The sequence below is a fragment of the Schistocerca piceifrons genome, chromosome 7, assembly GCF_021461385.2.
Source record: "Schistocerca piceifrons isolate TAMUIC-IGC-003096 chromosome 7, iqSchPice1.1, whole genome shotgun sequence".
NCBI classification, from domain to species: domain Eukaryota; kingdom Metazoa; phylum Arthropoda; class Insecta; order Orthoptera; family Acrididae; genus Schistocerca; species Schistocerca piceifrons.
Genome location: NC_060144.1, coordinates 300,951,195 through 300,971,915, shown reverse-complemented (window position 1 = coordinate 300,971,915; position 20,721 = coordinate 300,951,195). Strand labels below are relative to the sequence as shown.

The 20,721-nt window shown below is 43.7% G+C and overlaps 1 protein-coding gene across 1 annotated transcript in view; it reads right to left on the bottom strand.

Moving 5' to 3' along the window:
* The window catches only part of LOC124805643 (fat-like cadherin-related tumor suppressor homolog), a gene marked incomplete at its 5' end in the record, with an annotated part of 863,745 nt that overhangs the window by 605,369 nt on the left and 237,655 nt on the right, over positions 1-20,721 (bottom strand). The window lies entirely within an intron of this gene.

The following is a 20,721-nucleotide window of genomic DNA, read 5'->3' as shown; positions in this document are numbered from 1 at the left end:
ACTGCTTCCCCGTATCATAATGAAACCAGCCAGGCATTCATCATCATTATTACAAACACACTTACAAAGTTACAATGGAGGCCTCTTCGGTGAACTTCACTGATGAAATCTACTGCCGGTGCCGAAGCTAGAAGCAGCGTTTCGGCAAGTGTCTTACTCTTCATCTCAAGGCTACTTGCCTGAAGATGATGAGGCCTCGTCGAAACATTTTCTCAAGCCGCCACTGTTGAGATTTAAATACAGAATTCATTTTCGCGAGTTGTACTGAATAGAGTTTGGTGTAGCGTTTATTGTTGTTCGCTGACGTGCTGCGGATGGCCAGTTCAAGCCCAACCACCACTAATTGTTTAATGTTTAGTAATTATCATATCTAGAAGGTTCTAGAAATTTCTTACGTTTGAAATGTTTGCATATTATGTTTGTATAAATAGCAGCACGTAAGCTGTCGTGCAGACTGATAACAGGTTGCTTGAAATCCACTCCAGTCGAATGTCTTTACCTCTTCGCAGGAATAGCACTACCTCCTGTTCGAAAAGAAATAACTGCGGATGAGGAAAGAGAGCAAGTGGAGCAGGAGAGAACGCATCCTCTGTACCGGCACGAACGGCACCAGCAACGACTGAAGTCAAGGAGGAGTTTCCTAAGAACATCAATGGCACTTGGAACCAACGCTGAGAAGCTAGGTAACAACTATGGAGGGCTACGAGTTGTCTCCCCTTGGCTGGAAAAGAGTTTCAGAAACTCTGCCTTCTGGCTATGATGAGAAAAGGACGACTTGGAAGTCCCTGAACAGACAGAGATCTGGAATTGGGAGATCAAAGATTAATTTGACCAGATGTGGCTACACTGATCAAGATGATATTCAGTGTGAGTGTGGAGAAGACCAGACTGGTTCAAATGGCTCTAAGCACTATGGGACTCAACATCTGTGGTCATCAGTCCCCTAGAACTTAGAACTACTTAAACCTAACTAACCTAAGGACATCACATACATCCATGCCCGAGGCAGGATTCGAACCTGCGACCGTAGCGGTCACGCGGTTCCAGACTGACGCGCCTAGAACCGCACGGCAAGACCAGACTGATCACCATACGCTTCAATGCCGATTGTGTCCAGCCTCCTGCACAGAAGAAGGAGCACATCAAGGAACAGAAAATGTTTTGGCAGTCTCCAAGTTTTGGGCAAAAATAACACTGTCATGACAGGGTACGTAAACCGTATGTTTCTGATACGAGGATAAATAAATAAAATGTACGTTGGTGTTCATAATAAACGTACTTTCAGTGCTAAGTTTGTGCTTTGTTGACGACCCTGCTTTCGAATAAACCGAATTTCGTACTGTTCCTCTCAAAGACATTATTCCAGTTCCTCAGAAGAAATGTCTGTCAGAAATACTTGTCATTTTAATTCTCGTATTCACTAAATCCGTTACGGATAATGCCATGCACTCAGTGCGTCATTATTATCATGCGAATTACATAAACGAACAATGCTTCCCTTACCGAATAAATATGGCCCTGTAAAATATTTTCACATACCTTAGAATCTACTTTTTTTTACAGTGCGATCAAAACTCCATTGAAAAACTATCGATATGATAGTCCTAGCCATTACGGAACCTCCACTACAGCTCAAATCTGGAAAAAGCTAAATTGTACCGTCCGCTTGGTATGTTCCCTAAGTAAATGCATTTTATGCTATCGGATCACATTACCGAATCTAACTGATTTTTGCCGGGAATAGCCGAGCGGTCAAAGGCACTGTAGTCATGGACTGTGCGGCTGGTCCCGGCGAAGGCTCGAGTCCTCCCTCGGGCATAGGTGTGTGTGTGTTCGTCCTTACGATAATTTAGGTTAAGTAGTGTGTAAGCTTATGGACTGATGACCTTAGCAGTTAAGTCCCATAAGATCTCACACATATTTGAACATTAGAACTGATTTTTGTCTACGTTTAGAGCTCATTTTCCTTGATCTCGGACGTTTTTCAAGAACTGTGGCGTTGGCAAATGTACGACGATTACTTTGTCTGCGCATTTCCCGATGAACTGGTTTCTTCAGCACTGTGTTCTCTAGACGCCCATTAAGCTTACCAGTCTGTTTTGAGACATTAGTCTTTAAAAATAAAAGTACCATAACGATTAATGAATATAGGTCGTGTTTCTTTCACTGTCCTACGAAGCAGACGAATTGAACTCGGTATACTACTATGATGCTTGTAGCAGATCTAAGACACCTGAAACCGTTGCGTCGTCCAAGCCGACACCGATCATTTCCTCTTGGAAGTATGCACAATATGAAATAAATGTAGCTGTCTAAAGAAGCCTAACCCGGTATAAGGTAAAGAAAAATAGCATCCTACGAAATAGTTTCTCATGACTCTTAATTTCATCAAGATACATAATTTACAACAGACGTGGAATTCAACAAACCGAAGAGAAAGTAGACCACAAGCTGGGATTGGCCTTTCACGGAGAAGAAAATCGGCCGTGTCCTGTTCATAGAAACCATACTGACACAACTAATAACAATATTAATTATGAAAGTACACTGCTTACCGCGCACCGTAGGCGAGTGAACGCCATGGGTGTCAGCCATGCACATGCGTTGCTCTTATACGCTCTCGTCGTAATAATTTCTGGCCAATGGTTCGCAGTGAACAGCATAGTACTTGAACACTAGCGTGAACATTCTTTTTTATGCTTTTGAAATGGTGGTAGTGGGAGTTTTAGGACTGGGTTGAGCTATGAATGAACAAATGCATCGGACCATTTACTGACATACCACATAAAATCCTATTTTATAGAATTTCATTAAAATAATTTTAATTTTGAATCAATCACTTGGCTAGTCAAAACAGCAACATTAAGAATTTACTGACAAGGCGATGCTTTCTGAATAGAAGCCAAATGAAGGAGACAATAGCGAGTTGTTTAAACTCCCGGTGATTGCGTGGTTCCAAAGAGTAAAAGCGGCAATAATCAAACATATTAAAATCAGACCATGAATTTATACTGTTAAAAAAACAGAAAGCGAGACAGAATTCCGCTGTACAAAATATGCAATATTCAGCAATCCACCCATATTGTGAAAATGGCCGTATATACATTGCGTGTATGTATGTTACACATCTTTTAAACCACTGCACACATTTCAACCAAACTTAGTATTCATATGACTTACTGACTGGAAAGAAGCGCTGTGGGGTATGAACCACCTACCTATCAAAGGGGGTGGGGGTGTTGGTGGAGGTGGAAAAGCAGCGTCCACGACTCGCGAGTACACTTACCATAGTCAGCCAGTATTTGAGAACGGGAGCACTTAGTGACTAGAAACGAACTTTACAAATAATTTCCAACCTTCACGAAACTCTTTGTCGCTAACGACCCCAGTAAAGGATGAAATGAAAACGTTTATAGCTTCCTACATTTTCGCTCTTCATACAGCAAAACTGCCGCATGAAGCATAACATTCGAATTTATTACTTCTTTGCGACTAACTGTATTCGCGACACATTTTGCAGGCAGTATTGACATATTTCAGTGGGACGTACCAGCAAAATTGTTTCATTGTACGACACATAATTTAGAAAATACGTCACAAAGACTGACATTCGTGACAAACTGCCGCATCATACATCACGCTTAAATTTATTAGTTCTTCGCTATCGACTCTATTCGCAACACGTTTCGGAGACAATATCCACTTATGCCAATATATACATATATACAAAATTGTGTGACACATAGTTGAGGAGATACGACGTCATAAACATTGCGCTGCGTGAAAGTAAAACTCCAGGACGAAATTCGTTAGAGATACAGGTGAAATATCTGCTGGGAAATACATTAAATTGATGTGAAGTATATTTGCCGTGTGTGTACACGGGTAAAGCCATGGGTAAAATAGCCATCCTAAACCCCTGGAATGATTTTAACCAAATTTGGTACACGTATCGGTTAAGATCTGGGAATCGTGTGGGGGTAAGAACCACCGGCCTCCTGTTGGGATGAGGGTGATAACGTGGAGAGAGAAGAGGGAAAGATGGATAGAGAGAGGGAGAGGAGGAAATGGACACAGAAAGGGAAAAGAAGGAGATAGACATAGAGGGAGAGAGGGGGAGATGAGGGAAAAAGGAGGAGATGCAGAGGGGAGAAGAAAATGGAATTAGACGATAGACAGAGAGGAGAAGGGGGGGGGAGAGATAGGGAGAGAGAGGGGGGGGGGGGAATTAGAAGGAGATGGGCAGAGAAATGAACAGGAGGAGATGGAAAGAGAGTGGATGGGGTGGAGGGGGTGGACAGAGAGGGGCAGGGACATGGACAGAGAAAGGGCGAAGGAGGAGATGAGCGGAGAGGGGGCAAGGAGGAGATGGACTAATGGAAGGTTGAAATGTATGCATAACCGGACAACACTGTGTACTCAGCTAGTAATTAAAATATTAAAACAAAGAAATTTAACTCTTACAATGAATGCGAATGAAAGCAGAGAAACAAATAAAAATATGCCAGTATAAGCAGGAAGTAGAGTATCAGTTAATAGATCCCGTGGCCCTGATGAATTATACAGTGCAAATTAATCAGAATTACCACCATGTCTGACGTATGGCGAACAGTCTTTTACTCAGATACGTAAACAAAGGAAAGACAAACAGTTTAATTTATGGAGCGCAGTTACATAGATCTACAATTGAACGTAAAGCTTCTACTCACAATCAGTCCTACAAACATTTAACGTAAATTAATCAGTCGAACTCATACAGAGCGACTGCGTATGTCCACCATGTGATTCTGCCTTTTCTTCCCACAAAAACGGCGTTCATGCAGCAGATAGACATGCAACATGTACTGCAGCCTGGAGAGAGCTGCACGCTAAACAGGTAGTGCTCGTGCAAGATAACTTAGCCCGCGCACAGAAACGCATTCTCATTCTAACCTCTGGGCGAGTCCACCCCTCTGTTCCGAAGGGGCGGCAACCTCAGCTGCCTGTCACCTACGGAGCTGTGTGCTTCATCTGTTATGAACGAAACATTCTCTGCCTGTCTCAGCTACACTTTGGGAACAGAGGCGTGTGCACGCCAGTTGCACTGTAATCTTTTTCAAACGGCAACTGTTCTCAAATATCTCCTAACCTCATCCGACAATTCATAGTGAACTGCCTGTCATTTCATTAACAGTCACAATTATTGTAATATTTCTACATTTAGTAAGGTACTGTGCGAAATTTGACTGACTGCAGTGAAAAATAGGGATCGCTATGAGTTTGCGTTTGGTGCACGTTAGATCACATACTGCTGTGTACGAAGTGGAATAACGTACTGAACTTTCCTTTCAACTTGAGACGAGATATATCTGTATCCCCATTATGTATCACCATTCCCGAAAAACTGGGCTGTCTGGAGTACATTCACTTCCGATCGGTATGCAAACGACAGAGTGGAAGTGAAATATTCATAACATCTCTAATATCTTTTAAATTGTTCGGTATACCGAAACAAATTTTTAACAAATAATAGGTTGCAAAGTGGAGAGTATTTTGACACATAGCCAACATCTGAAACTTCCTCATTGACTGCTACACGCGACTGACTGCAGATTTGTATCGATGAAATAATGTAAATTCTTTATAGGGCCATCAATAGGTGGTGAAATGAGAATTAATATGGATATGTAAGAACATAAATGAAGAAAAAAATGTTCAAATGTGTGTGAAATCTTATGGGACTTAACTGCTAAGGTCATTAGTCCCTAAGCTTACACACTACTTAACCTAAATTATCCTAAGGACAAACACGCACACCCATGCCCGAGGGAGGGCTCGAACCTCCGCCGGGACCAGCCACACAGTCCATGACTGCAGCGCCTCAGACCGCTCGGCTAATCCCACGCGGCTATAAATGAAGAAATTACACTTTTATTTTTATAACGAGTATCGGTTTTTCATAAGCTATTGACCTTATTTATTGTCAATTATTTGGTTAATGTTGAACTATTTTGCATCTGCATTAGCATGTTAGTGGTGTGAAACTGTGTAAACCCTGGAATGTTTTGGGGAAAGACGCTAATTTTAATAAGGCAAAAAGAGAAAGAAAAGAAAGTGCACAAGACAGCGAAAATAAATCACTCCCTCTGCTGCACTTTCAGCGTAATCCTGCACCCACTGTGTTTTTAATAATAAATGGTTGACCTGTCCAATAATTGGTCACCCTAGCAGACTCGCCAGTTGTGGCTCACAAGTTCTGCAAAATGTAAGTTTGCGTGAAACTTTAAGCTGCAGAACTATAACTCCCCTACCGTACTGAACCATCCACAAACGAGCCCCCACCGCTATCGTTTTCCCCTCCTCTATGAGCGGCTACGTGACATGTAATACTGTACGCAATCTACACACACACAACTCTAGCCTAATAGCAGTTTTTGCTTTTCAGTAAGTGCACAGCACAGGTTGCCCTCGACGTGCCGTAGTTGTTTCCATTAAAAAGTACATTCTTCTCCGCAGCCATCAACAAGCCAGCGACCACTGGAAAGTATCTACGAATGCTTCCTGTTTGGTGGTCAACTTTCTTCTCTCTGTAGTATTCAATAGTCTTTCCTTACAGCGGCCTCCCATACCGGTTGTAGGCGGTGATGATGTAGCGTCGGTCCCAGAAACATCGCTGGTGCACCCTAAATATAGAAATATCACAGGAATTACGACTGTTATTGAAATGACAGGCAGTTCACCATGAATTGTCGGATGAGGTTATGAGATACGTGGGAACAGTTGCCGTTTCAGAAAGATTCAAGTGCAACAGGCGTGTGCACGCCTCTGTTCCCATAGCGTAGCTGGCAGGTTCCTCCATTTCATTCGATGTTCATATGCTATTCCAGTACAGTTGAAGAGCGTCTCGAATTACTTTTGAGTTTAGGGGGAATACCAAATGAAGTGACACATGAATGGGACTCAGCTTTACTCTGTTCTTCTCGGAAGTATTCGGTACAGCGCCACATTTCGTTCAGTAATGCGATGCAGCAGGTTTCTGTCGGCACGGCTTCCCTCAGTTCGTCAGAGTCGTGGTGTCAGCGCTGTTTTGCCCTTCGCTATTTGTTCATGTTGTAAAGGAAGATCACAGGTCCAGCGGCTGTTTGCGCAAAAGGAGGCAGTCAAGCCACCTGTCGTCGCAAGCATTTACAATGAACGGGGGAATTCTCTCTATCCATTATGAAGTCGCAAAATCGACGGATATCGCTAATTTGCAATTGAGTGACGTTACAACGCCAAGAGAAAAAAATATGAAGATTTAAGTGACGATGAAAAGACAAAATATTACAGCCATCGACAGACGGGATTCACTGTTTTCTACATCAAAAAGCCCTTTCGCCAAACATGCAAGCTTGGAGCACGTTGTGAAATTGGTGGTACGAATAGTAAATTTTCTGAAATTGCACACATTATTATAGTGTCAGTTCCAACAATTTTCGATGCAGATGAATGAAGAGTGTGTGGATATAAAGTATATTTATTAAGTCTGGAACGATTTTTCGATTTGAATTTCTGATGGAAAGTAAAATATTCGGAAAGGATAGCGGGCCTCGCATTTGAAGTATAGTTGACTGCAGACTTCCCTCAGTAAGACAATACAATGGGAGAAGCAACTTATTTCTAATGTCATGGGAAAAGTGGATGCACTAAAAGAGGATTTCATAGCGAAAGTGACAACCTCTGGCACAAAACACCGTCCACCTCTTTGAGCTAATTGGCGTTAAAGAAAACTCGAAATATGAATAAAAAATGGTTCAAATGGCTCTGAGAACTATGGCACTTAACTTCGGAGGTCATCAGTCCCCTATAACTTAGAACTACTTAAACCTAACTAACCAAACGACATCACACACATTCATGCCCGAGGCAGGATTCGAACCTGCGACTGCAGCGGTCCTGCGGTTCCAGACTGTAGCGCCTAGAACCACACGGCCACCCTGGGCCGGCGAAGTATGAATAATTAATTGTGACGTAGAAATAATTAAAACAGTAAATGTTTTGATGACACTGACAATCTAACATCTGTTTTCGAGAACGTTTGCGTTTTCTGTTGAACGCTCCGCTGTACACTTGCAGATGGAACTGCATTGTACTTCCCACTTAAAACACAAATTATTTTACTTTAAATTGTCCAGGAGTTCTATGCTATTTCCGTCAGGAAGACTTCCCACCACTCCATAATGAGGTTGGAAACGTGATAAAATGTTTCGATTAAGATGTGTGTGTGAAACGATTTTTTCAATTATGATACTAGGTAAGTCGCGATTACGTGGCAACCTCAGACTGAAAATCTGTGAAACTGTCTGTATCTGTCCGTACACTGATAATTTGTACCAGGTAAAAATTATATTATGACCTCAGCATGCCGAAAATAATTAAATAATACTGAGAATATGTTTTGTTTGTGATCTAAGTTGTTGATAAATACGAAATATTAAACAAAGCCGCACGCAGGGGACAGATTTATCTTTTAAAAGCAGCACCTTTGCAGTTTTCTCCTCTTCCGCTCCCCACCCTCAAACAGCACGGTTTGGCGATGAGGGAAGCGTGCAGCCAGGCGAGGGAGCTAAGGCACTCGTGCCAGGGTATGCCCCGCGTGCCGAGTTCTTGTCCGTCCTTGTTGTAAGGGCTTGTAAATTTCATCATCTTTCGAACTGCGTTCTTCCATTTCTTTTAATTGTATGCAGCACTTTCAAACTCATTGCTTATCAAATTTTAAATTCCATATTGGCGTTTTCATAAAAACTCGGATCTTCGCAAACGATACCGTCCGTCCCATCTCAGTTAAGAGGGACGAGAGCAGGAAGTCATGTGTCCAGCGGGCAGACCCGCTGTGCAACGAGGCCCCCTGACAGACGCAACGTCTCGCGCTGCAATGTAAACACGGCCGACCGGCGGGACAGACAGCAATTACGGCGCGTGTTTCAGTGACGCGCGCCTTGTCCGCTGCGCCAGTAATTCCGACGTCGGCTCTGGCGCCAGCAACAGCGTCGCGTACTGGAAAGACAGCTGCTCCAGCTTCAGGCTGCATTGCGCCAGATCTGGCGACGGCTCAAAAAATAAAAGAAAATGTACAGGGATCGGGAGTCTGTGACGTTCGAGGATTCTAGACAGGATCTTTATCTATGCGCAGACGTTCTCTACTTTCGTTCAACGTCCTTCTGAGCCACAATTTTTCCATATTAAACACCTTACGACAGAATAATTAACGGCGGATATCTCCGTGTTAAGCCCCTTTCATCGTTTTTATTTAGACTTCAACGTTAAAGTTGCTTTGAAAGTGAGGTTATGAGAGACCGTCCAATTTACAAAAAGTTGGAACATAATACTGAGGAACTGACAATTACCGTGGAGTTTCCGTATCTCCAGACTGGCGGAATTAGAACAGGTCTGTAACTTTTAAATGATTACAATAACTGTTAAAGGAACCATCTGAAGTTGCTTAGGAAGCTTTTATTTATATATTCAGTGAAGACTATTTTCTGACGGCTTCTCCATTATCAAGTCATACATAGCAATGAAGGTTTAACAAAATTCCAAATCTGTTCGAAGGTCGATAACATTCCATGTGCATTAAATCTCGCATTACAACCAGATGTGCATGTAAGTTACTGACCACAAAACATTGACAAACAAAAATGGTTCAAATGGCTCTGAGAACTATGGCACTTAACATCTAAGGTCATCAGTCCCCTAGAACTTAGAACTACTGAAACCTAACTAACCTAAGGACATCACACACATCCATGTCCGAGGCAGGATTCGAACGTGTGCCCGTAGCGGGCGCGCGATTCCAGACTAAAGCGCCTAGAACCACTTGGCCACACCAGTCGGCCACTGACAAACACACAGGCCCTTTTGTGCAAGCGCTTCTGTAAACGTTCACTTTTTTATTTTTTTATATTTTTCAATATTTTATATTTAATGTCTGCAGTTACGGTGGTTTACTGTTCCGTTCGTATTTGATGTACAGTAAGTACATAAATACAGTTACGTCCTTTTGACACACCAAGCCCACACTATACGAACGCCTTATGTCAAGTTATATCTCGTTTTAGTTTGTTCTGTAGTTGATTTGCCATAATCCTTTTCGTGTTCCCCTCTGTGATAGTTTTAGAGTAAGCCGTGTGTGGTTTCACAGTACCTGTGTACTTTTATAACATGTTGTTCACATAGACCGATCACAACTTTTTAAGACTGATTTTTAGCAATGATTTCTGTAAAGTGTATTTGCATTACAATAATAAGTTCAAATCCTTTGACGGACGCCGCCACTGGCGGCCTCTGGCCTAGCTTCCGTGTTCGCTACAGGTACTCTTTAGTATCAGTTTACGTTTCGACTTACGACGGTGTTCATATGTGGACGCTGCTTTGTATATTGCCTCGTTTATATGTTTTGTGGCCAGTAACTTTAGTGCATGCCTGGTTGTGACGCAAGACTTACGTACATGACAAGTATCTACGTTCGCACTTATTTGGAATTTTGTTAAGTCTTCGCTGCCATGTATCGTAACATCCACTTTATTTTGTTCTTTAGGATGATTTGATAAAGGACAATCCGTCAATAAATAAATAAATAAAACTGTCCTCCAGAACTCAAGAGAATTCTTCTAACAAAAATAGTTCAAATGGCTCTGAGCGCTATGGCACTTAATATCTGAGGTCATCAGTCCCCTACAACTTAGAACCACTTAAACCTAACTAACCTAAGGACATCACACACATCCATTCTCGAGGCAGGGTTCGAGCCTGCAACCGTAGGGGTCGCATAGTTCCAGATTGAAGAGCCTAGAACCGCCTCTTTTTTTATCTCATTTTGTTCTATATTGTTTGTTGAATTTGTTCGGGGCGGACGTCCGATGACACTCATGTAGGTTCTTCGTTGATCTGTTCACTCTGTCAGAGGGTAGCTAACCCTCTCACCGAACACGCTGAGCTACTGTGCCGGCATCGCTCTGCCACTGCGGCCGGCGTTCTTCTAACAGTTCTTGTAATCACAGTAGAGTTTCTTAATAATCAAAGCCAGATTAATAGTGAAAGTGTGAACATGAGACTTTCCTTTGATGTCCGACATCATGAAGAGGCTTCAGTGACTGTACAGGGTGGTCCATTGATCGTGACCGGGCCAAATATCTCACGAAATAAGCATCAAACGAAAAAACTACAAAGAACGAAACTTGTCTAGCTTGAAGGGGGGAACCAGATGGCGCTATGCTTGGCCCGCTAGATGGCGCTCCCATAGGTCGAACGGATATCAACTGCGTTCTTTTAAATAGGAACCCCCATTTTTTATTACATATTCGTGTAGTACGTAAGGAAATATATGAATGTTTTAGTTGTTGGACCACTTTTTTCGCTTTGTGATAGATTTCATATGATTATTGATTGAATTTAAAAATCTCAAATTCTGTCATAATTTACTTACTAAGAGGTATAATCTAACGTTAAAAGTTTATCACAATAAGTGAAGTATGAAAGTTAGAAACTATGTGTATGTCCTGAGGCAGCGTAACTCATGGCGCACAAATGAGCCAGACTATATTCATCCAGTGTGAATGCGCTTATCACTTCCAATAAACTTCACACATAATTTCTGTGGTTTCATTGATCGAAATCATCACAGAGGCATATCACAGTTGACGACAATAGTGTTTGAGCAGGGACCGGCAGAACCAATGATGCGCGCCCACTGAGCCATGCCGTCAGTGCCTCTGACTATGAGCGCCCTCTGCCGCCGCGATATTGCCGGCGGCAGCTACACGGCCAGTCTCAGCGGCAGTTTTCAGTCTGTCACCCTTCGACAGTTCAGAAGTGCATTAGTAGAGGCGACTTGCACTGTGCAACGCTCATAAGTTAGCTTCTTCTAATAGCTGGGCTTTAGTGCTGTTTGTTCTTTTGTTAAATTTTCTCGCAATGTTTGGAGAAAGCTACAAATTAAGTAAAACTTCGCTAGTCATTTCTGCTTGTCTGCAGCATCCCTACGATTGCTGCTGCACCACTCTGTAGCCTACCTCTCCTTAACGTTGTGTACGATGATGTACACAACAATTTTAAACCTTTACGAAACTACTTCTCCCTGACTACGGCTACAAAATGATAACAGAAAAGTTTATCGCTAAGTACATTTTCGTTGCTCACGTGGTGAAATTTCAGCACCGGAAATGACTTCTTTTCTACTAAATCTATTCCCAAGACATTTTGCAGACTGTATCCTCATATAACACTGACTGTACCTGCGTAATTATATCACGGTATGAAACACAATGACAGAAAAAAATCGCAACGCCAAGAAGCACTTGCGTGATATAAGCGAAAGTTGGAAAGCGTGGTTCTACATCTGAAACATGAAGTCTATTTAGATTTCGCGTCAGTCGCGTACGAGCGTCGGTAATAACGCCACTGTAAGTATGGAAATCAGGTTTGCCATAAGTACACGCTGTAACGGTAGTGAGCGTGAGTTGCCTTTGAGATTGGACATGATGTTCGTCAAGAGTGCTTTTAAGGTGACGAAGACGCCATCACTAACACCTCAGTCAGTTTGAACGAGACCGTGTAATAGGGCTACGAGAAACTGGATATTCCTTCTGCGATACTGCAGAGACTTGGCAGGAATGCAGCCACTGTACATGATTGCTGGCAGCGGTGATCACGACAATCAACGGTAGCAAGAAGGCCGGACTCTGAATGGCTACGTGGCACTAACGAGAGGGAAGACCATCTTGTGCCGGCCGGAGTGGCCGAGCGGTTCTAGGCGCTACAGTCTGGAACCGTGCGACCGCTACGACCGCAGGTTCGAATCCTGCCTCGGGCATGGATGTGTGATATGTCCTCAGGTTAGTTTTAAGTAGTCCTAAGTTCTAGGGGACTGATGATCTCGTAAGTTCAGTCCCATGGTGCTCAGAGCCATTTGAATCACTTTTGAAGATCTTGTTTGGTGTAGGTCCCTGCCGCATCATAATGCATCTGCAACCTGAGAAGCAGTTAGCAGCACTGTGGCAAAACGGACTGTTGCAAATCGGTTACTTCACGGAGAGCGACAAGCAAGAGGCGCTGTAGCGTGCATTCCAAGGACCCCAAACCACCGCGATTTGCGACTTCAGTGGTGTAAAACGAGAGCTCACTGAAGGGCAAGGTGGAGGTCTGTAATGTTTTCTAATGAAAGCCGGTTCTTCCTCAGCGCCACAGATGGCCGTCTGTTGGTTAGGTGGAGGGCAGTACAGATACTGCAATCAACCTGTCTCCACACTTGACCTACACCCGGATTTATGGTATAGGGCGAGATTTCATATGACGGCAGCAGTTATTCCACGCACATTGCCTGCAAATTTGTCTGTCAAACTGGTAAAGGAAATGAGCGTTTGCCGTGTCCCTTGCGGGGCAGGTCCGGCCGCCTTGGTGCAGGTCTTATTACATTCGACGCCACATTGGGCGACCTGTGCACCGGTCGGGGATGAAATGATAATGAAGACAACACAACACCCAGTCGCTGAGCGGAGAAAATCTCCGACGCAGCTGGGAACTGAACCCGGGTCCGTAGGACGGCAATCCGTAACGCTTACCACTCAGCTATCGGGGCGGACTGTCAATCTGGTGATTCGACCTGTTGTGCTGTCATTCATGAACAGTATTCCAGGCGGCGTTTTTCAACAGGATAACGCTTGCCCACATACCGCTGTTGTAATGCAACGTGCTCTGAAGAGTGTCGACACGTTGCCTTGGTCTGCTCGATCACCAGATCTGTCTCCAGTCGAACACATATGGGATATCATCGGAAGACAACTTCAGCGTCATCCTGTATTGACCGATATAACTGCCCACGTCATGTTGTGCCGACTCCACTGTAGCTTGAATGGATTTTTAAGTTTGTCTTCTAATTTGACCACACAGGTCTCCAGGGTTGAGCAGTTATTGCCCGATGACGACAAGCAATACAGTTTCTTAAAGCGGAGTTCGCCGTTATTAATTATGTATTTTGATTTAATTTTGTTAGTCGTACAGAGACTCAACGTTCCTCTGTTTAACAGCGCGTCGTCAAAATAAGTATGAAATGCTAATGTCTTTGCAAAACATAATGTAGACTATTGGTTTAAAGTTCGTACCTATTTTGCCATTTTAGAGAAGAGAAACCTTAAGCGCTTCTGATTCTATGGTCTCAGTATCGAATGTTCACTAATTTCAATTTACCTAACACAAATTATATATCCATGTCATTTCAGAGATATTACGTCGGTCGGTTCCACACTAACAGAATAACACATAATTGTCATTTGATATCACTTTTATTACTAATCCTTTTTCTTATGACGTAAATGTTAATGAATCATCGCTATCTAGGAGGAAAGAGTGATTGATCCTAATCATGAGATAATAGCTTTTAATGGGCCCGCAATAGTTAATTAAATAAAAAGTCACGTTCGAGGATGATATGCGAACAACTTTCGTTACGTCCGTTTTCACGCATCTGTCAAAACTAATCCTGTCGCCCACAATTCAAATTAACACTGACGTTAACCACTTTTGTCGGAACATCGAATCGTAACTATTATGTGAAAGTTTATTCTAGTCCCCGAATTAATTCCTTTCAGATACGCGCACGACCGAACAGTAGAACGGAACACAAACGACTTGTTTTAACAACCGAACAATGCAATGACATTACATCACGACAATGTCCGCCCAATGAACATCTCTCTGACTTTATCTTTTCTACCCTGCTTAATTAAATTATTCCTAATTACAATTTATTCGGCTACTTAACGAAAACATCTAACAAAAAATAGAATAAATTTATTGCAACGTAAAAGATCCGTTATACCGACCAAACGCAACAGGCACGGAACTCCATCCCATGAACTACCATCCGGCACCTGTACAACACAATACATGCAAGATTGCACGCTTGCATTCAACATCGGTTATTAATGTACCAGCATTTCACCTTTGCAGTGGCTTACCTCGCGCTTACATTCACCGTGACCTTGTAATGTTAATAACTTAAATATACACTGCTGGCCATTAAAATTGCTACACCAAGAAGAAATGCAGATGATAAACGGGTATTCATTGGACAAATATATTTTACTAGAACTGACATGTGATTACATTTTCATGCAATTTCGGTGCATAGATCCTGAGAAATCAGTACCCAGAACACCACCCTCTGGCCGTAATAACGGCCTTGATACGCCTGGGCACTGAGTCAGAGCTTGGATAAAGTGTACAGGTACAGCTGCCCATGCAGCTTCAACACGGTATCACAGTTCATCAAGAGTAGTGACTGGCGTATTGTGACGAGCCAGTTGCTCGGTCACCATTCACCAGATGTTTTCAATTGGTGAGAGATCTGGAGAATGTGCTGGCCAGGGCAGTAGTCGAACATTTTCTGTATCCAGAAAGGCCCGTACAGGACCTGCAACATGCGGTCGTGCATTATCCTGCTGAAATATAGGGTTTCGCAGGTATCGAATGAAGGGTGGAGCCACGGGTCGTAACACATCTGAAATGTAACGTCCACTGTTCGAAGTGCCGTCAATGCGAACAAGAAGTGACCAAGACGTGTAACCAATGACACCGCATACCATCACGCAGGGTGATACTCCAGTATGGTGATGACGAATACCCGCTTCCAATGTGCGTTCACCGCGATGTCGCCAAACACGGATGCGACCATCATGATGCGGTAAACAGAGCCTGGATTCATCCGAAAACATGACGTTTTGCCATTCGTGCGCCCAGGTTCGTCGTTGAGTTCACCATCGCAGGCGCTCATCTCTGTGATGCAGCGTCTAGGGCAACTGCAGCCATGGTCTCCATGCTGCTGCAAACGTCGTCGAACTGTTCATGCAGATGGTTGTTGTCTTGCAAACGTCCCCATCCGTTGACTCAGGGATCGAGACGTGGCTGCACGATCCGTTACAACCATGCGGATAAGATATCTGTCATCTCTACTACTAGTGATACGAGGCCGTTGGAATACAGCACGGCGTTCCGTATTACCCTCCTAAACCCACCGATTCGATATTCTGCTACCAGTCATTGGATATCGACCAACGCGAGCAGCAATGTCGCAATACGATAAAACAAAATCGCGATAGGCTACAATCCGACCTTTATCAAAGTCGGAAACGTGATGGTACGCATTTCTCCTCCTTAAACGAGGCATCACAGCAATGCTTCACCAGGTAACGCCGGTCAACTCTGTTTGTGTATGAGAAATCAACTGGAAACGTTCCTCATGTCAGCACATTGTAGGTGGCACCACCGACGCCAACCTTGTGTGAATACTCTGAAAAGCTGATCATTGGCATATCACAGCATCTTCTTCCTGTCGGTTATATTTCGCGTCTGTAGCACGTCATCTTCGTGATGTAGCAATTTTAATGGCCAGTAGTGTATTTATCTTACTTTGTAAAGAAATCGGAATTCGGAAGCTCTTTCATACATGGTGTTAGGTTCTGTGAAGAATTGTCAAGCTAGGTGGGTGGGGAGGGGGGGCTGGAAAGAGAGGAAGGGGGGTTAGTGGTGGATCCTAAATACAGATCTGGTCCCTAGCTTCCGTGCATCGTCTGCACAGCACGGCAGATGGGTGGGTTACAGGACAGGACAGAGCAGAGCGGCCATGAAATATGGACGGCGCCTCCGGCTGAATTAAGCATTCGCCGGCCGCCACCTGCGCGACTATTTTCGGCCTCGCGGCGCGGCGGCCCGCGACGCGGACGAATTCCATTTTGCCGGTGCCGAGGACGCGCTGTTAACTTTAATGATGGAATTTTCTGAGAGGGCGCATCATTTCCTCCTCGTTCCTCCCGTCATCATCTCGTGCCCGCAGATCCTCTCCCCCCACCTCGCGCCCTCTATCGCCAACAGCAGATGGCGATCCACAAATCAGAACGACCCTCTTTAGAGGGGACTCAGTCTGCCGGAATAAGGGCACGAGCGGGGCTAGAGCCGGATCCCGCGGATAATGGAATGCGAGCCCGCCTCTCTGCCCGCCTCCAGTCGCTAGGTTTGCTATTCTCGGCCGCCATACGGCGCGACCCGTGCGCTTTGAGAGAGGAGGGGTTGAGTATTCGCTGGCGCGGAAATACCATTATTAATAGCGAATATGCATTTTCCAGTTCATCGGCTGTTTCAGACCTGTTGTAGCATCAAACAATAAGCCGATAATTTCTTCCGTAACGGACTATTGCGATTCATTTTATCACCCTCCCACACGAAAGTGTAACTGATCGGGAATGATTTCCCGCAGTTAGTTAGAGCTTTGATGGTGTCCTTCAACTTGTATATGTTTCTAAAAAATTCATTTCTGTATAAAACCACGTGCTGCTAACAAACAAACCTGTATTCTCAAGGAGACCAGCCTACGTTTCGGATTTTTGTATTTCTTTGTATTTATAGGCTGTAGAGTTCAGATCTCAAAAACCTATGACCTGGAAGACCAATCCCTCAAAGCTGTTCGATGAAGCTCCCGAATATTATCGAGATAATCACTTCGCAGTTTTCTGGGGAACTTGAGAAACTTTAATTCCCTAAAATGTACCTAATTTTTGCGACAGGAAGCGTGCCTCACTCGGTAGCGCTTGGGACTGATCATCGGGTAATCAGTGGATTTCTGGTTCAAATATAGCTATGGTATATTTCATTTATTTTTTGTTCATTTCGATAATTACGTTATTTAATTTAAAATCCATAAAATATATGCTAATTAACAAGTATGTAGTCATTGGTTTTAATGAAAAGCCGGCCGTGGTGGCGAGCGGTTCTAGGCGCTACAGTCTGGAACCGCAACGGTCGTATGTTCGAATCCTGCCACGGGCATGGACGTGTGTGATGCCCTTTAAGTAGTTTTCAGTTCTAGGGGACTTATGACCTCAGATGTGAAGTCCCATAGTGCTCAGAGCCATTTGAACCATCTGAATTTTAATGAAAAATGGACGTCATCTTGTCTCAATTACTTATCGCATACACAGCACCAGTTTTGACTGCAAATACAAGTTCTTAAGTATCATTATTATATAAAAGATTATTAGTAAAGATTGTGTAGAGTTACAAAATTATCAATTTATTAACAATCTTCCATTGAATATCGTTAACTGAGAAGCCATATTTGTTTGTGATATATAATTATAAACAAGACGACTTGCATTTTTCATAAAATTAATGATTAGTATTGTTGAGTAGTGTATATTTCATGAATTTTATGTGTAAATGGTGCAGGTATTCGAATGGAATGAAAAAAAGGAGAAATAAAGACCATAGCCGATCAATCGATTACTCAATCATCGCTCTCGAACGCTCCGGAATTTTCTTTCTAAACTTGAATTTATTCAGCTACAGTTATTACAGCCTTTTACATTGATTTTAAATACAACATTTGAATAAGATGTATAAATGGTAAGAACCTTAGTGTTTTAGATTTATTGTTGAGGATTTCTTATTTTTCGTTCTTCATTTGTTGTGTGTTTAAAGTCATGTATAAACTCTCTTTAGTTTATAAAACACTATATGAACAATGTAAGTCTTCACGTCGTGGATGCTGGAAACACTGTGATGTCCATATACATCATTTTCTTGCTGTTTATTTCGTTAACAGTTATTAAAAACAAACTTGCTGACTGAAATTTTATCCGTTTCCGAGTGAGCCACATGGCGTGTCGTGAAAAATCACCTTCATTTTGCAAAATTAAAGTTTTTCAGTTTCCTGGGAAACTTCAGAGTCGATTTTCTCGAGAATTTTTTGAGAGTTGCATCAAAACGTTTTGGGTTATAAGTATCTCAGTTCCGAATTTCATGCACCAAAACATAAAAAATAACAGGAATCAGGCTGCCGGGTGATCTCCTCCTTAGTAAGTGAAGTCGCATGGCACAGTTGGCTGCGAAACACCGAAAGACCTGATGGGACGCCTGCTTGGAAACGCTTTTCGTTTCCTTCGCTTTGTGTCAGTTGTGTGTTTAAACGTTTCTGGTAAGAGCAGTCGGACATGAGGTGAGTCTGTAGTCTGGTGTCGTCTTTGTGTTTTATGATACTGAGGGAAGGGAGAGGGTGAAACCCTGTGCAACCACGATGCCTGCTCCTCTCTAATAGCTGCAAGAAGGCCGTTGAGCTTTATGTCCCCATCCTATGGACGGATCACCGCCATCAACAGCGCCACAAGCCCTCACTTCATGAGACACCGCGGAATGGTTTTGAGCTGCAATGAGATTTTCACTCTGCAGCGGAGTGTGCGCTGATATGAAACTTCCTGGAAGATTAAAACTGTTCGCCGGACCGCGACTCGAACTCGGGACCTTTGCCTTCCGCGGGCAAGTGCTCTACCATCTGAGCTACCCAAGCACGACTCACGCCCCGTACACACAGCTTTACTTCTGCCAGTACCTCGTCCCCTACCTTCCAAACTTTACAGAACCTCTCCTGCGATCCTAGCAGAACTAGCACTCCTGAAAGAAAGGATATTTCGGAGACATGGCTTAGCCATAGCCTGGGGCATGTTTCCAGAATGAGATTTTCACTCTGCAGCGGAGTGTACGCTGATATTAAACTTTCTGGCAGATTAAAACTGTGTGCCGGACCGCGACTCGAACTCGGGACCTTTGCCTTTCGCGGGCAAGTGCATTACCATCTGAGCTACCCAAGCAGACTCACGCTCTGTCCACACGGCTTTACTTCTGCCAGTACTTCTTGCCCGCGAAAGGCAAAAGTCCCGAGTTCGAGTCCCGGTCCCGGTCCGGCTCACAGCTTTAATCTGACAGGATGGTTTTGAGCTGTTGGGACACGTCTCACGACCAGCTTGGAAAGGAAATAAGCTTGGAAAGGAAATTGCTCGCGAAAGGCTAACGATCCAGGTTGAAGACTTGATCTGGCACCCGGTTTAATTTGTCACAAAGCTTAATAAAATGAACCAGGATGTTTATTTTGACGTAGGCGACGATTATTTGGTGCCCTTCTTCAGCATGTTCACTACGAGTGGCACTCCCGTATTCAAATAAGACAAGAACCATGCTCATACGTTTCTACACTGAAGAGCGAAACAGACTGGTGCACCTAATAATGTATAGGGCCCCCACATGCGCGCTGTAGTGCCTTGACACGACGTGGCATGGACTCGACTAATGTGCTGGAGGGAAATGACACCATGAATCCTGCGGGGCTGTCCATAAATCCGTTAAGAGTACGAGGGGGTGGAGATCTCCTCTGGACAGCAGGTTGCAAGGCATCCCAGACAAGCTCAATAATGTTCATGTCTGCGGAATTTGGTGGCCAGTGGATGTGTTTAACCTCAAAAGAGTATTCCTGGAGCCACTCTGTAGCAATCCTGGACGTGTGAGGTGTTTCATTGTCCTGCCGTAACTGCAAATCGGAATGCACAATGGACTTGTCTGGATGCAGTTTATCAGACTGGATGGTTATGTACGTGTCCCCTGTCAGAGTCGTATCTAGACGCAACGGAGGTTCCATATCACTCCAACTGCACACACCCACACCTTCCACCAGCTTGAACAGTCCATGGATTCATGAGGTTGTCTCCATACCCGTACGCGTACATCTGCTCGATGCACTTTGAAATGAGACTCGTCCGACCAGGCAACTTGTTTCCAGTCATCAACAGTCCAACGTCAGTGTTGACCGGAACAGGCGAGGCGTAAATCTTTGTATCGTGCAGTCATCAAGGGTACACGAGTGGCCCTTCGGCTCCGAAAGCCCAT